The sequence below is a fragment of the Lissotriton vulgaris genome, chromosome 11 (assembly GCF_964263255.1).
Source record: "Lissotriton vulgaris chromosome 11, aLisVul1.2, whole genome shotgun sequence".
Lineage (NCBI taxonomy): Eukaryota > Metazoa > Chordata > Amphibia > Caudata > Salamandridae > Lissotriton > Lissotriton vulgaris.
In genome coordinates this window covers 135,699,728-135,717,803 of record NC_141699.1, presented here as the reverse complement: position 1 = coordinate 135,717,803, position 18,076 = coordinate 135,699,728, and positions in this window count along the sequence as shown.

Below are 18,076 nucleotides of genomic sequence, written 5' to 3'. Positions count from 1 at the left end.
AAAGTTTCCATACTTCTCAGGTTTTAATGTCTCAAATCCAGAAACGTTATATTTAAAAAGTAAATAAGACAGGAATGAAAAACATGTTGACCAATACTAAACAAATGTATTCTGCGAACTTTTATGCTCAGCTGTCTACATTAAGTTTTGGAAAGACAACATTGAGACGAAAACTGTCTGGGGCACAAAAGACTGGCAGGTGCAAGGTTTAGAAGCCTTATTCAGAGCCTGCATTATCCCAGAACAAATAATGTTTTTAAATGATACAATTCAACAAACATCTTGTCTTGGCTTGGCTAGTATAAAAGATTTAAACAAACCGTCCATACCTAAGCCCACACCTGATAGTAATAGCACTACAGATGAGGAGGTAGACGTAAAACAGATTTTACAACACAACCGAACTAATCCTGATTGGAAAAAATGGTTGATCTGGCCCACAGACACAAATAACTGTCAAGATAGATTCCTGAACAAAACACAAGGGTTCACAGTGAATAGACCAGATCCAAGATACCCCCAGAAATAACATCCAGGGATAGTAACAACTTACAGTGTAGGTAAACTATGCCTTGAGTGGCTACAGAAATCCACACTTCCAGAAATCAAACAACACTTATCTTTACTTAAAGAAGGCTTTGATTTACGGGACTTCTTACTTGGACCTCGTAAACCGCGTCAACATTTTTTCATATATGCCGGTATATACGCTCCTTATAATGAAGCATGGGAAGTAACGCAAATGGAAACTGCAGAAAGAATACGAGAAATTGATTGTATTCATTTAGAGAAATCTCTCTCTGTATTGGACAATGGGTTAACGACTCTGTCCTCCAGAATATATTCTTTGGACAGCATTGTATCCTCTGCCATCGACATAATAGAGCAGGACTTGCTAATGTTACAACATGGCCAGTCTCAATTACGTTCTATAATGCAGCAAGGCTGGACATTACAAAATCTCCGTTCAGGCTACGTGCCATGGCGTCTAATCAACACCACGTCAATGTTTTCTGTATTTAACCTTACAGATAAACAAATCTCGTTGGCACAAAGAGGAGCAGACTATACGGTTCTGAGCATAGAAAAACTGGAAAGATTACCATTAACTGTTTCTGAGAAACCCGTCATTGAATGGATAATACATGGCACCATCTCGATACCAGTGACTATTTTCCAGTTCCAGTATTGCTTAAGACATATACCAGCAGGCATGTATGAAAGGTTGGGTAAAGAATACATTAAGTCAACCTGGAATTTACCATACACACACAAATGTTGGAGTGGGGGAAAGGAAGTATTTCTTAGTGGTGAAAATTGTAAGAACTCACTAAGCGGTACACTCTTATGTCAAGGTATTAATTTACATGGAGCATGCAAGGGTTCCTCAAATAACCTTTCTTGCCACCTGCACGGTTCACCAGCAGCGGTGATAGATCCAGTTTTTAGGCAGCTATCCAATGGTAGCTACTTAATGTTGAACGATCAGAGCTGTTGTGGCATGTTGCCAGGAAAAGCCTATATAGTTAGTGTGTCAGCCAGGGTCACTTGTTGTATGCAAGTATTGTTTCCAAAAAGCAAGACAGACAGGGAGTCAGCGTTATGGCCTTCACTGAATATCTCTTCTATACGAATTCATACTTTAAGCAGAATGAAAGCCATTCTTTTGCAAAAAACTGTGCCACTGACTTCGTCCGGAGAGACGTATGATCTGCAAGTTGCAAGGACTTCTGCAGAGATACATACCTTATTATCAACAAACTGCCCAATACATTTCATAGAAATGTTAGGTCGTATCTTAAACATGTCTGATACGAGTGGTATTGCACATGTATTTAAGACGATTTTTTCTGGACTGTTGGCACCCTTTGAAGCAGTCCTCTGCATTTTTCCAAATTTCTTGCACTCTGTGTTCGGCGGCCTGCCTCTCATTTTGGGACTCGTAGCAGGAATTCTATTTTTGTTCCTTCTGCTCCGATATGGCAAGTCCAGTCACCAACGATACCCAGACTATCATGGAGAACGCGCTTCTAACCATGCGGTACCATGACCAAATTACACAGATTCTTAGCTTGGTTCGTTTAAGAGATCTGAATACCACTTGGTTCCTTTCATTCAGACCAATCTGGCAAGATTGCATCTAACCTGTTCTACGATGCCTGCTTTGCGGAGAAGAATGCATGTTAGAGGTTTGTCTTACACTTCCATCAGCACTGCCAACGGATGTTGACGCTTTGCTAGGTCCGGTAACAACTCGTGCATCGTGTTGCCCCCGACAGCTACCAATTTTGATGACTGCATTCGTTGAGATCTCACCGGCAAGTCCAACTGATGGTGAGACACGTGGAACAATATGCACACAGGTACCATCTAGTGCGAACATTGCTAATGCGGTTGATGCTGACGGTGATGCTTCTTATCTGTGCACAATCGATCTACTTAATGAAGTAGTTCCACTTTCACCTACTGTGGTAGATGATTTCTTTGCCAGCTTAGACGATTTGATGTTTTCTCCCGACAGCGAGAATACATTTTGAAATCTGCACACAGCGTTCCATGAACTCTGAATTTGTCCTTCACTTTTCAAAAACAAAACTTCTCAATTGGGAACTCTTTTTTTCTACAAACTGATTTGAACTTTTTCCAAAATAGAACATTTTTCTTTTTGGCACAGAGTAATCTGCTTAAAGTAGAACTATTCTTAGAGAACAAGAAATTCTTTTAAAACACTTCCTAGAGACAATATTTGGCCTTGTCCTCAAACTAAAACAGTTTAAATATTTTGCTATGGGATGGTCTCAACCATTTTTTTTCTGTAACTAAGAGCCGTTAAATCAATGTAATTTTGTGATTCATTAGGCTTGATACTTTCATGCTATATATCATATATGTAAACACTTTTCTCAAAATGCGTACAGTTATGCTCATTTCGTGTACACCCTTTTTAATTGCAAATTTGTATTTTGGGGAGGATTGTAAACACATGCTTTAGATATGTTTTCCTGCTTTTAATTTAGTAATGTTGAACTTAATAAAGTGGAGTGGGTGTTGTATATGAATTTAGGACCCTAGTGTAATTTCCCGATTCATGCCTATATATAGGTATAAATCACCCTATCCTTATATAGGCATAGAAATCATAACCATATTTAGGTTTAGCCTTTGCAGTCCAAATACGGCATGGCTACTTCCACTAGTTCCAAAAATCCACAACGATTTCTTGGAAAAACCATCCTTCAGCAGTCGGGGACTTCCCCTTGCTTGAATATTAAGTTATCCAAGAAATCATGGAGTTTTCAAAGAACTGAGTCTTTGATGACATTATTATGTCCAACCTTATGTCAAACTCTGCACCTTCAGGGTATAAATATGCCCACACTTGCTCAGGCAAACACACAGTGGTTTGGAGCAGTTCGACTACCTACCTACTCGACACAGCTCGCCGAAGCAAGTGCCGAAGGAAGCCGACCCTCCCGCTGACGCACTGAGAGAGACGCTGTCTTTTCTCCTACCGAGAAATCCAGCTCCAGTGTTTCCAGGCTACCCTTGCGGGTTGCTGGGAAATAGAGTCCTGAGAGAGAGAGCTACCAGACCTCTTCATTCTAAACCAAGGTACAGAGCCGATTAGACCCTTCGAGAATTCTTGGAATAGATTCTTGGGAAAGAATACTAAAACTAAGCTACACCTCACTTACTTCTTCCCTTGTACTAGACTTAGGTTAGGTACTCCTGGGTAGGCGTATTTTAGAAGCACCAGTTGAGTACTTTTAATCATTATTTATTAATGTATGTATTTTATGTATTTATCTATGGCTTAGAAACCATACCATGCTATTACAATATTACTTTGTAATACTCTTTTTACTGTATGCACTTTACTTCATGCTAAGTATTGCGATTGTAGCAGTTCATTTCTCTTGCATGAGAAAGAAGACTGTTCAATAAATACCTTTTATTGAAAACGCCTGTCTCTCTATTTCTCTGCACTTCTGGTGAAACGAGGCATGCACGATTGACTGAGTGAAATAGCTATCTATTGTTTCCGCGACTCTAGAGATATATTTCTTATTCTTGGGAAACAAAGTTGTCATGTTTATGCGGTTGTCAGAAACTAATCCCTTCTTTTTTATTCGAGAAAGTTTCTATTGACCTCTGAGCTAGCTGGCACTCACTATTAAGTTTAGTATATTCGATAGAGACCTAGTAGACCTCAGTCCTACGTCACATCTATAGTATATACTATTCCAATGCGCAGAGCCTATTGAAAATATAGAAACTACACTACACTGTTTTTTAGGGCGAGCCTGGAGAGCGCATTCGCTGCTCTGCAAGGCATGTAATATTGAGTTAGGGATTTGAAGCTCTGCCCACTCTCCGCCCATATTTTTCATTAGCTTGAGTCGTCATTTGTAAATGCTGGCTTCTGATTCCTTAATCGCCTTGTTAGTCTCGCCTTGTCTTCATTTGAAACCTCCCATGGTGACTGGCCCTTTTACTTCTGTTGCTGCGTGGTATGTTTTTATTTCATTTTAATGCCCTCATCGCCGCCACCGACGGCATCTGGACCCTGCTGGACAACAGCGAGACCGCAGCACTCATCCTCCTAGACCTCTCTGCCGCCTTAGACACCAAATGCCACCGCACACACCTCCACGCCGCAGGGATCCGAGACAAGGCTCTGGATTGGACCACCTCCTTCCTCTCCGGCAGAACCCAGAGCATCCGCCTCCCCCAATTCCGTTCCAAAGCCTCCGAGATTACCTGCAGTGTACCCCAGGGATCCTACCTCAGCCCGACGCTGATCAACATTTACATGGCCCTGCTCGCACATGTAGCCCAATAGCACGATCTCAACATAATCTCCTATGCCGACGGCACTCAGCTGATCCTCTCCCTCACCAAGGACCCCATCACAGGCAAAGCCAACCTCTACGAAGGAATGAAGGCCGTCGCCGACTGGATGAAGACCAGCCGTCTGAAGCTGAACTCGTAGGTCCTCATCCTTGGCTCCAACCCTTCAGCCTGGGACGATTCCTGGTGGCCGACGGCACTGGGGGTAGCCCCGACACCCACGCAACCTGGGTATCATCCTCGACTCAATGCTCTCAATGACCAAGCAAGTCAACGCCGTCTCCTCCTCCTGCTTCAACACCCTCCGCATGCTCCGCAAGATCTACAGATGGATCCCGACAGATACAAGAAAGACAGTCACCCAGGCCCTCGTCAGCAGCAGACTCTACTACGGAAACGCCCTCTACACGGGAGCCCCAATCAAGCTCATCAAATGACTACAACGCATCCAAAACGCCTCGGCACGACTGATCCACGACGTACCACGCCACGGCCACATCACCCCCCACCTGAAAAATCTGCACTGGCTTCCAGTCAACAAGAAGATATCCTTCCAGCTCCTCACCCACGCACACAAGGCACTCCACAAGACTGGCCCAGCCTACCTCAACAGACGGCTCTCCTTCCACATCCCCAACCACCAGCTACGCTTCGCCGACCTCTCACTCGCCACCATCCCGCGCATCTGAAGAACAACCACCTGTGGGAGATCCTTCTCCCACCTCCCCACCTAGACATGGAACGCCCTCCCACTGAGAATACTACAGACCCAAGACCTGTTGACCTTCAGGAGGATACTCAAGACCTGGCTGTTCGATCAGGAGCCCCCTGCGCCTTCAGACCCTCGCGGGTATGTTGTGCGCTTTACAAATGATGATTGATTGATTGATTTGTAAGCACAATTTTATTGAATTGGTTTTGCCCTACTGCAGGCACGACGTCCTTGCCTTACATTCAACGCACTATGTGCGCTTTCTCTACCAAGCAGCTGGGACAATGGTGGCCGCTTCTTTGCAATGTCATAGGTCTCACATTTAGGAGAGTTTGAGTTATTGGTATGCCAATAGCTTAAACTCTTGCAATTGTGAGACCTATTGCATTGCAAATATTTTTCAGGTGTGCTGGCCTGCTCAGGCCCCTAGCTACCAATGTCCCAGCAGCCTGCACCCCTCCCATCCCCTCCCCTCCTTAAACTTGGAAACTCCAGGGACGATTACTGGGTGGGGACATGGGTTGTGACGTCATTTCAGCAATCACTTTCCCAACTCACAGTAATATAGATTGAAGTCTCCCATTGTGGCCATGGCTTACGAAAGATATATCTACCTTATGAGATGGCGTAGAAGTACTTTACGCTGAGAAGAGGCTGTGCCACACGAACACAGGGTGGGGGGATTACATTCCCTGCTTGAAGTCAGGTGCAGAAGGAGTGGATCCAGATTACAAATAGAAAATTCCTCTCTTTCGTTTAGAAATGATTTGGTATACGTTAATGAAAAGTGCCCATTAGAACAACTGTATACGTTTTCGTCGCAGGCAGACTACCCTGGCTATATGGTGACCTTTCACCTCAAACCACAAGACCCTTGCCACCCATCCTGAGGGTAAAGCAAGCACAAGGAGATGATGGACGGAGCACTGAAACTTTTCAGACACTCGCCCCCAGTCACAGATCTGGGTTGAATCCATCATCCTTCTTTAGCTCACTTCGCCATCTCAGTTTAGTCCTAGCCATATGCAAATCAATCTTGACCCTGTGACTCATGGGAACAGTCCAGCCTTAACTGCCAAGCCAGGTCACCCTTGAACCAGAAACAAGCATCCTGGGGTCGGTTTCGGTGTAATACCTCATCAGCCAGGCTAGCTTGAATCCAGTAGCAAAGTGAGCAAGGGACCCACGTCTGGGCATACCCTGCCAACTTAGGGCGAACAAAGCAAACCCTTCCTGAGGGTGGCACAGAGTCCATACTGCCACAACGCTAGTGTGGATTTAGGATGGCAAAGTCGTGGCGATGTGAATGTGGAAGGCACTTTTGAGTGCTCTTCCGCATCTTTGGTTAAGATGTCCTGAATGTATCACACATTTAAAAGTGGTTCTAAAGCCTATTTTAAAGCAAAATATCCAAAGTTCGAGTCATATCATATCATAGCAATTCACTTTCTTCTCCCTTCCACTCTACCTCACTCCAGTCTACTTCAATCTACCCCACCCTACTCCACACCACTAACGTTTAGCCATGCTGAACAGTATCTCGCTGGTGCGAAACATGGCTAAAACACGGTGCCTTTGGTGTTTGAGGGGTGCCTTTGGTGTTTGGACGGAGGGCTGCTGCTGACACGGACCTCGCTGCTTTACACTGCCTGTCTGGCCACTTCGCCATTTCTCGCGGCCCCCGCTTCTCGGGTGCCGCTTGCCGGTCTCGGAACTTTGTTATCTCCACCTGCCTGGGACCCTGAGGACCTTCCTGGTACTACCTGCCCCACACACGGACAGAGGCGGGACTGCGAGGACCAGCCTGCTCAGCGGCGCTGATCGGCCGCAGCTGGTCCTCTTCCCGCCCCCTCCTGCACAAAAGATCTTGCTGTGAGTGAATCCGGTGGGTGCCTTTGGTGTTTGGACGGAGGGCTGCTGCTGACACGGACCTCGCTGCTTTACACTGCCTGTCTGGCCACTTCGCCACTTCTCGCGGGAGCCGCTCGCCGGTCTCTGAACTTTGTTCTCTCCACCTGCCTGGGACCCTGAGGACTTTCCTGGTACTACCTGCCCCACACACGGACAGAGGCGGGACTGCGAGGACCAGCCTGCTCAGCGGCGCTGATCGGCCGCAGCTGGTCCTCTTCCCGCCCCCTCCTGCACAAAAGATCTTGCTGGGAGTAAATCCGGTGGGTGCCTTTGGTGTTTGGACTGAGGGCTGCTGCGACATGGACCTCGCTGCTTTACACTGCCTGTCTGGCCACTTCGCCATTTCTCGCGGCACCTGCTTCGCGGGAGCCGCTCGCCGGTCTCGGAACTTTGTTCTCTCCACCTGCCTGGGACCCTGAGGACTTTCCTGGTACTACCTGCGCCACACACGGACAGAGGCTGGACTGCGAGGAGCAGCCTGCTCAGCGGCGCTGATCGGCGGCAGCTGGTCGTCTTCCCGCCCCCTCCTGTGTCTCCTCCCTTAAAAGGAGCAACCGCATCGCGCATGCGGGACGCGCGCGGGACTGAGCGCGGGCCCATGCCCGGGCCAAGGGCGGGCCAGTTGAAGCCCGTTAGAGACCGTCTAAGGCCGGGCTGGGCCACCCCTCTAACTCCTGATTTGAGATTGGACCCACATGCAGGTGCACGTTTAACATTATTATCATACGTATTCGTTTGCAACCAGGAACATTCTGCACAGACTTTTGTGGTTAGCTATTCACATCTGATAATCATGTGCACGAGAGGGTCTAGAAGTAAAATGGCAGCGGGGGGCTTGCCACAAACCGGCACATAAGATAATTTCCTTCTAAGGGCTAATTCTTTAATAGACCAAGAAATATCATAGATGGAACGGAGAGTATCTCAAGATCTTGCCCTTGCAAAAAGATCCTCTATGGGTCAGTATGCCACAGCCAAAACCCCTGAACAATCTAAGGCTAAGGCCCCCCTAGAAACCCCTACAATAACTAATGCCCATAGACGGAGCCTACCCGCTATGGTAGACCTATCAGTATCCCACCTCTCATCAGACCCACAACTAAGTGTAGATCTGGAAAAAAACCCGGACTTAGTCGCTACTACCTCACCCACTGACTTGAGCACCACCCAGCAGAAGGCCAGGAGGGAGGGAGCCATTCCCCAAAAACTTAAGTCAAAAAACGAAACGGAGAGGGGTAAACAACAACTGAGGAAGGCCCCTGTGGCTCCTGTCCAAAACTTGACTATAGCTACTGGTCCCCCTAGTAATGCCCCCACTAATGAGGCAACCTTTAGTGTGAACGCAGAAGCCTCGGACACTTTAGACAGGATCAGTGTTAGGGATGATGAGGTAAACATTTCACTCCTACCTAGGATTGCTGAACTCTTTAAACTCTACCTCACCCCTATTGAGACAAGACTAGCTCGTATCGAAAAACAGATAGCTGACCTGTGTGATGCCCCAAAAAAAGTAAATCCAAGGGGGATTCACATAGCAGGGGGAACTAACTTAAACACAAACCCAGACAAACCCACTCCTCCTGTCACTAAAAAACCATCAGTAATTGTGACTAACCCAAAATCTAAGTCTGACTTCTCCTCCGTGAAGTCAACCGCACCTAAAACCAAAACCTGTTCTACCCCTCCGAGAGAGGGGCCTATTCCTCCTAGGGATCATATGATGTAGCCTAATAAGAACAATAATGACGGTGGGCCACATACGACCGGTGAACTTGCCTCCCGAGGCAAGCCCCTATGTGGTGGTCATGACGGGGGTCCCAGAACTGGGTGAGGCTGACGAGGAAGCCAATTGGTCTCTAATAAACAAAGTCCAACATTGGCTAAATATAAACCGGCCCCTACCTCCGAACCTAGCTAGTAAGATCTTGACAGTGCGCAGGGTAGCATGGGTGGGTCATGAAAGGAAAACGGTTCAGGGCGATTGCATATTAGTTAACTTTGCGGACCCCCACACAGCTGATTATATATGTACCTGGAATACTCAGGACAGACATGAGGGGATCGCAACACAACGCCGTTCCTTTTTTTACCCCCCAGGAGTGGACTAATACGTGACTGGAATAATGACAGTAACTGGCACACTGTAGGGCGTCCCGCCAGGAATGGAAACTGGGGTACCTGGAGTGTACAGGGTTTCAGAGAACAAGCATACAGGGGAATTGGGGTGGCCTCCTGACGCTAACAGATACAGTTGCCTAGAGATGGTGGACTGACAGCCAAATTCAAGTAACCTATCAGTGGGGGGGGGGGGGGGGGAATGGGGAATGGACCATGAAGCCACAAGGGGGGGGTATAGATGGGTGCTGTGAGCCTATCACATCCAGGTTGAGTAAGAAACATTCCCCCCCATACCAACAAGAGGAGTCTTAGCCCGCGTAACCATTGTTTCCTGGAACTTGGCGGGTTTGGCTAACAAACTTGACTCCCCTGATTGGGGGCCATTTATAGACTCACAGGACGTTTGCCTCTCTCAAGAGACATGGGCAAGAGAGGACCATCGGCGTGCAGGATTTGATACATTCTCAATATGGGCGAACTGGAAGGGGAAGGGGCGCCCGTCTGGTGGACTCCTCATTTGGGTGGCTTCCCACCTGGGCTGTAAAGCGAGGGCTCTACCAACCAATTCCCTAGATATTCAATGCGTACTCTTGGAATGGTCTGACGTAATAAAATTGGCACTGATAAATGTCTACTCAAGACCAGTGGGTATAACAAAAGTTTCTAGTACTATTGAGGAACTAGTGCTGTTCTTGAGCACTTTCCCCAGGGCATCCCGTATGTGGTTGGGGGAGACTTCAACTGCCAATTTGAGCCCCTTCCATTATTCCTAGAAGGCACAACCAATGAGGAAGATGAACAATGGGGAATTCCGAAACTGGCTGGCCCACCAGTGAAGTCCTGGTCGCCATTAGCAACGCAAATTACCTGCCTGACCCTAGCAAATTCTCTAAGGGCCTGCAAAGGCCGGGTAAGTGGTGATACCCCACCCAAACCGACTTTAATAAACTGGGGCATAATTCTCGATTGGACTACATATTTGTGGAAATGTCTGAATGGGCCAGAATTGTGGATTTCAATGTAATCCCTCGAGCTGACAGCGACCATAATGCGCTGATTTTAAAAATTACGGTTCCGGGTGTCACTTTCCACATAAAAGGCGGTGATTATCGTATGGACTCGAGAACGATCTTATCTACTAACCGGCGTAGAGTTCGCTGGCCCAAAATTGTAGGAAATCCTAAGGATATTCAGAGGTTGTATGCAAAAGCTGCTCTGGTCTTATAAAAAGTTGACAACCTTGTACATCATCCTGTCTCGTCTGAGGAGACCTATAGAGAACTCTGTGTATTCCACCTAGAGTTGTGTAGCACCTTAGCTGATGTACTGAATCCTGAACAGAGGCAACGCAAAGGAAAAGGCAGGGGGACACGTGCCCCATGGTACAATGCCTCCTGTAGAAAAGCTAAAGCTGACCTACTAGCGGCTATGAAGCAACAGTACAATATTTCCTTGGTCAGAACCAAGAGGAAGGAGTACAAACATCTTGTTTCTAATGCCAAGACCGAATGGGATAATGGTAACTGGGCAGATATGACTGATGCTCTTAAGTTTCGAGATGCCAGGAAATTCTGGCAGAATGTCAAAAATGGCTCGGCCGATCCCACCCCTGCAGTAGAGGCCAATATCGCACCCAGTGTGTGGGAGGATCATTTTGGATCCCTGTACACTGAGGCTAATATAGATTTTACTCTGGTCCAAGATGATTCGATGGCAGGCTTGACCCCCACGCCACTTCTGGATACGGACAAATTTACCTTGGCAGAAGTGGGGGCAGCTATTGCTAGACTTGCCTCATAAAAAGCCCCTGGGCTGGACAAACTCCCTGGTGACTTATTTAAAAACGAACCCATGATCTGGGCTCCATACCTACAGGTTTTATTTAATGCATTTCTGGAGGGGATGCCGGTGCCTATTACTTGGCTGGGGGCAGAGATTGTTCCCATCTTCAAGAAGGGTTCTTCTCTGCTCCCAGCCAACTACAGGCCTATCAGTTTAATAGACGTCCCCCAAAAGATCTTTGCCAGGCTGATTCTGGACCGCCTATTAGAATGGATGCAAGACCACTCCGTCCTGAGCCCATACCAAGCGGGTTTCAGGAACAAAGTGTCCACTATAGACCAAGCCTTTCGACTTGCCATTATATTTTGGAAAACGGTACAGTTGGAGGGTGGCAGCCTCTATACTGTATTCGTTGACCTACGAGCGGCTTTCGATCTGGTACCTCGTAGGAAACTTTGGTCCGTGCTCTCTGGTTTGGGGGTGCCACAACATCTCTTAACTATGATTATCAGATTACACACTGATAACTACGCCCGGGTCAGATGCGGCAGGGAGGGGATATTGTCCCAAAAATTCCCCGTTGACAGGGGGTTAGGCAGGGCTGTGTGCTCGCACTGACCCTGTTCTGCCTTTATGTTAACGGGGTAATTGCGCACCTGAATGAGGTCGAGAATACTGACGCACCCAAACTTGGAGGCAGCAGGGTGCCTGTGATTATGTTTGCGGATGACACCCTGCTGCTCTCCAAGTCCCCAATGGGGATTCAGCGAGTTCTCAATGGTTTCGAGGCATTTTGTAAAGATCATGGCCAATATATGGTCTTCAACCCTCCATCTAGAACCCGCCCTAATCCGCACATTGGTCCTAACATGCTAGAAAGGGTTCAAACCTTTGAGTATCTAGGAATCACCCTAAATGAAAAAATGTCATGGGCGCACCAACGGGAGAAATCACAATTAAAGCTGGCCCAAATAGCAGGCGGAATCATCAAATTGGTCTCTAAAAACAAATCTTCTTTTAAGCCGGTGGGTCCCCCTCTAGAGATCTATAGAGCACAAGCCAGGGGAGCGGTTACGTACGGAAGTGAACTTTGGGGCCACATGTGCAATCGCGATCTGGTAATAACTGAGAACAAATGTATCAGACCGCTCCTATCACTTCCCCCTAGTACCCCCCTGTTGCCCATTAGACTCGACCTGGCCTTGAGACCTCTTGACGAAGATATGGGCCTACGGCCCCTATTATTCTGGCGCAGGATTTGGTCTGTACCAGAGCTAGCTAATTATAGGCTAGAACTGCAGAAAATTCTTACCCTCCCAAACATCGGGAAAATTCCCTGGCTAAATTATATCAAGAAAGAATTAGGGAGATTAGGGCTACCCACCCTATGGTCTGACCCGCTCTCATCATGCCCCAGGGTTACACGGAGGCAGCTCATCATTCAGTACCAGGAAAGCAAATTTGCTATTCACTTACAAGGAAGAGGCCCAGGCACCCCAACTTCATCATTTTTAATAACTAAGGACAGCTATAGGTTTGAAACTGTTTTAGATGTCATATCCCCAACATTAATCAGGAAACTGTATCTCCAATGGAGGTATGGTAGTTTACCATTACGGGCCTACACTAGTAAATGGGCTTAATCTTCCCCGTCTCATTGTCCAGGGTGTAAATCTGAACAGGAAACAGATTTGCACATATTGTTCTTTTGTAATGCTTATGTGCAGGCACGGAGGAAATGGATCGTCCCACTATGTAAAAAACCTGGGCTTCTCCCACTGTCTCCAAGCATATAGGGTTCTTAAGACCGATTTATCAGGGCATATAGTCTTTGCCTTAGCTAAATATCTGGGGATAGTCTGGCATAAGAGGAGACATCATCTAGATGGGGATCTATGATAAATTGTTAAAATGGTAAACCGTGATGTAGATATTTTTAGTATGCTGAAGGGCTGGTCCTTATACCTGTACATTGATTTCATATGTTTTAATGGTAGTATATATCTTAACATTTACTGTTTTAAATGTAATGTCATTTGTACCTTTTATGGCACATGTTGCCGAAATAAAGATTATGATGATGATAACATTGCCAAAGCCAATAGCTCTTGCATAGGTGAGACCTATTGGCTTTGCCAATGCTTGTTTATATTCCAATGTGGATTCTTTTCATTCCTCTACCATTTACAATGCAGAGGAGGAAAGCTAGTTCTGTTGAAAGTGTGTGATTGCTTTGATTCAGTCCTCTATTTCCAATGCTGGCTTTTCATGAAGAGCATCACAAAAAATATCGGAAAGTTTATATCCCATATGTTTGACAAACATTGTGTGCTGGACCATCCTGTGGTGGAAAACCGGAAACATAAGTCTTCTAAGACTTTACAAATGCAACATACTCCCAGTAGTTCTTACCAGGCGATGGATGGTTTAGAAACAAACGCTTCTCTTGGTAGACAGAATAAAAAGGCTCCTCAGTTAAATGGAAGGATGGGTGACAACGATTCTTCATCTAATTTTGAAGAGTTTCTCCCTTTAAGACCTTTTGATTTAGAGCTCAGTACCCAGTTTCATTCTACTCAATTAAAGTCCGTAAGCTGGATGATACTGATGATGATAATTATGACACAGTCTAAGATAACAATTCAGATTGGTTTTGCCTGCCTGTAAAGAAATGTCATTTTCTTGCAAATGATGATTTGGGGAAGGTCACGCGTTCTGTGGTCATGTACCCTTCAGGGAACCCATGTATGATCCCCCAATAATCCATTACCCAAATTTAACAATAGGCCTACCACTGACCATGTAGAACAATATATAACTAGTAGTCTTAGATTGTACTTGAACAAACAAACTTAATCCCAGGTAAAGTCCAAAAGCCCTCACTCAGCTGTTTTGAACAACAGTACATCTACTCCAGTAATATATGCCAATGTGTTGCCATTCTTCTCTAAATTTGTCAAGGACCCTAAAAAGGGGGATTGACAAAGCATGGTCAAATTGTCAAGATAAAATACTTGACATTCGTGTGAGGGATCTGATGCCTGGTGAGAGACACTTGACTGCATGTAGCTCAAGAAGCCCATATTTTAACTGTCTTGATCTACCAGAGGTAAGGGCGATCCTCCCAGTACCCACAATTCCGTTGCGCCTAAGCTGATCATGCCTTCCAGATGGAGCCCCAAACGAAGGAAAAAGCCAGAGAGCAAAAAACCTCTGACGTGGCAACAAGGCTCCAAGTAGATGAAGGAAGGTGAAGAGAGTGGACTGAACACCTCCAAGGAACAGAAGAGGGCTGGGAAAACTTGAAACCTCCAGGAAGAGGAAAAAACTAGAGACTGACTTTCTGAGGAATTACCAGTAGAAAGTCTGGAGTGAGGAAGCACACCGACAAGACTGATGATGCGTTGAGATGCAAGGAGTGATGGAATTATTTCCTTTATGCCGTAGAAAGAGGAAATGACCTCAAAAAATGGTTCTGCCATGTTTGATAGGGAAACCCTCGTAGATCATAAGGGTGCGGCTGCTATCTTGGATTGGGTGACATATGTCTTCCAGGGAACCTCCCTAGAGGATTCTGGGAAACTGAAGGACTGGCACAATGGGGGCGCTGAAATGATTTCCCAACAGAACCTCCCAGGGTGAAAGGCGTAGGAGACTACGGGCAGCCAGCTGCCGTAAGGTATGTTTTTTTTTAAGAGATCACAGTGGCTTACTGGCACTCCCAAGGCCTTGCTCATGCCCGCCTATGGCAGACCGTCGGATGGGGCGCTAGCAGAAGTATGACAATTATTGGCTGTTGGGAAAGAATTTTAGATATCACTGAGGAAATTAGGTTAGAAGGGACAAGTATTAAGCCTGATGAGATTTTAGATGGACACATAGAGAGATTTGTCTTTTAGGCACAGTAATTCTTTAATTCCCCATGAACAACAAAAGGGTCTTCTTTTAAAGATTGATACAAAGTTGGGAGCTATGGCTTCCACTGAGGCTAGTAACCAATTTGAAAGCATGGTATTTTTCGACTCTTTAATGAAAGAATCAAGCAAATATGTCACCACTTTGGGAGGGATGGCAAGCTACGAACCACTTTGCCTGTCGCTTCGGCTCTTCCACCTTCTCCAAAGCCTACTCCAACTCAAATTAAGCTCTTGTCTGTTGGGAAGTAGAGTATCTTCTAAAAAAGAGCTAATGAATAGACTTATTTGTACACAATAGGTTTTCTAAGCAACAACTTCTTGGTCCAAAAGAAGAACAAATAAATGCTTCCAGTTATACGTTTACAAAAAATTCTATCTTTTGTTGTGTCATTTTAAGATTTAAATCATTCTCAGAATTTCTCTGACAAGGAGACTGGATGGCTCGGTTGGCAGTCCAAGATGCCTATCACATGTCTCCAATTCATGAAGAAAAAATCCAATTGGTCGCACACTGCTTGTCCTATCAGCGTGAAAATCAAAAAATCAAAGTCGCGTTGGCCATCCCTGGACACGTGTTTCGAGGTTGTTGCCTCTCATCAGCAGGGAGTAGGAATGTATGAAGGGGTGCTGCATAGGCTGCCAAAAAATATCTTCAGGTCCGGTACCACTCGTGGCACGCAGGTGCGTAACCCGGCTCGTCAGCCCCACCAGCTCCAAGGAGCTTGAATAAAAGTAAAAATCCAATTGGTCGCACACTGCTTGTCCTATCAGCGTGTTGCCCCAAAGCACCGTGGTCCATGTAGTCAGCATCAGCGGGTACGCCTCTGCCAGGGTCTTGAGCAAAAAATCAAAGTCGCGTTGGCCATCCCTGGACACGTGTTTCGAGGTTGTTGCCTCTCGTCAGCAGGGAGTAGGAATGTATGAAGGGGTGCTGCATAGGCTGCCAAAAAATATCCTCAGGTCCGGTACCACTCGTGGCACGCAGGTGCGTAACCCGGCTCGTCAGCCCCACCAGCTCCAAGGAGCTTGAATAAAAGTAAAAATCCAATTGGTCGCACACTGCTTGTCCTATCAGCGTGTTGCCCCAAAGCACCGTGGTCCATGTAGTCCGCATCAGCGGGTACGCCTCTGCCAGGGTCTTGAGCAAAAAATCAAAGTCGCGTTGGCCATCCCTGGACACGTGTTTCGAGGTTGTTGCCTCTCGTCAGCAGGGAGTAGGAATGTATGAAGGGGTGCTGCATAGGCTGCCAAAAAATATCCTCAGGTCCGGTACCACTCGTGGCACGCAGGTGCGTAACCCGGCTCGTCAGCCCCACCAGCTCCAAGGAGCTTGAATAAAAGTAAAAATCCAATTTGTCGCACACTGCTTGTCCTATCAGTGTGTTGCCCCAAAGCACCGTGGTCCATGTAGTCCGCATCAGCGGGTACGCCTCTGCCAGGGTCTTGAGCAAAAAATCAAAGTCGCATTGGCCATCCCTGGACACGTGTTTCGAGGTTGTTGCCTCTCGTCAGCAGGGAGTAGGAATGTATGAAGGGGTGCTGCATAGGCTGCCAAAATTATCCTCAGGTCCGGTACCACTCGTGGCACGCAGGTGCGTAACCCGGCTCTTCAGCCCCACCAGCTCCAAGGAGCTTGAATAAAAGTAAAAATCCAATTGGTCGCACACTGCTTGTCCTATCAGCGTGTTGCCCCAAAGCACCGTGGTCCATGTAGTCAGCATCAGCGGGTACGCCTCTGCCAGGGTCTTGAGCAAAAAATCAAAGTCGCGTTGGCCATCCCTGGACACGTGTTTCGAGGTTGTTGCCTCTCGTCAGCAGGGAGTAGGAATGTATGAAGGGGTGCTGCATAGGCTGCCAAAAAATATCCTCAGGTCCGGTACCACTCGTGGCACGCAGGTGCGTAACCCGGCTCGTCAGCCCCACCAGCTCCAAGGAGCTTGAATAAAAGTAAAAATCCAATTGGTCGCACACTGCTTGTCCTATCAGCGTGTTGCCCCAAAGCACCGTGGTCCATGTAGTCCGCATCAGCGGGTACGCCTCTGCCAGGGTCTTGAGCAAAAAATCAAAGTCGCGTTGGCCATCCCTGGACACGTGTTTCGAGGTTGTTGCCTCTCGTCAGCAGGGAGTAGGAATGTATGAAGGGGTGCTGCATAGGCTGCCAAAAAATATCCTCAGGTCCGGTACCACTCGTGGCACGCAGGTGCGTAACCCGGCTCGTCAGCCCCACCAGCTCCAAGGAGCTTGAATAAAAGTAAAAATCCAATTTGTCGCACACTGCTTGTCCTATCAGTGTGTTGCCCCAAAGCACCGTGGTCCATGTAGTCAGCATCAGCGGGTACGCCTCTGCCAGGGTCTTGAGCAAAAAATCAAAGTCGCATTGGCCATCCCTGGACACGTGTTTCGAGGTTGTTGCCTCTCGTCAGCAGGGAGTAGGAATGTATGAAGGGGTGCTGCATAGGCTGCCAAAAAATATCCTCAGGTCCGGTACCACTCGTGGCACCCAGGTGCGTAACCCGGCTCGTCAGCCCCACCAGCTCCAAGGAGCTTGAATAAAAGTAAAAATCCAATTGGTCGCACACTGCTTGTCCTATCAGCGTGTTGCCCCAAAGCACCGTGGTCCATGTAGTCAGCATCAGCGGGTACGCCTCTGCCAGGGTCTTGAGCAAAAAATCAAAGTCGCGTTGGCCATCCCTGGACACGTGTTTCGAGGTTGTTGCCTCTCGTCAGCAGGGAGTAGGAATGTATGAAGGGGTGCTGCATAGGCTGCCAAAAAATATCCTCAGGT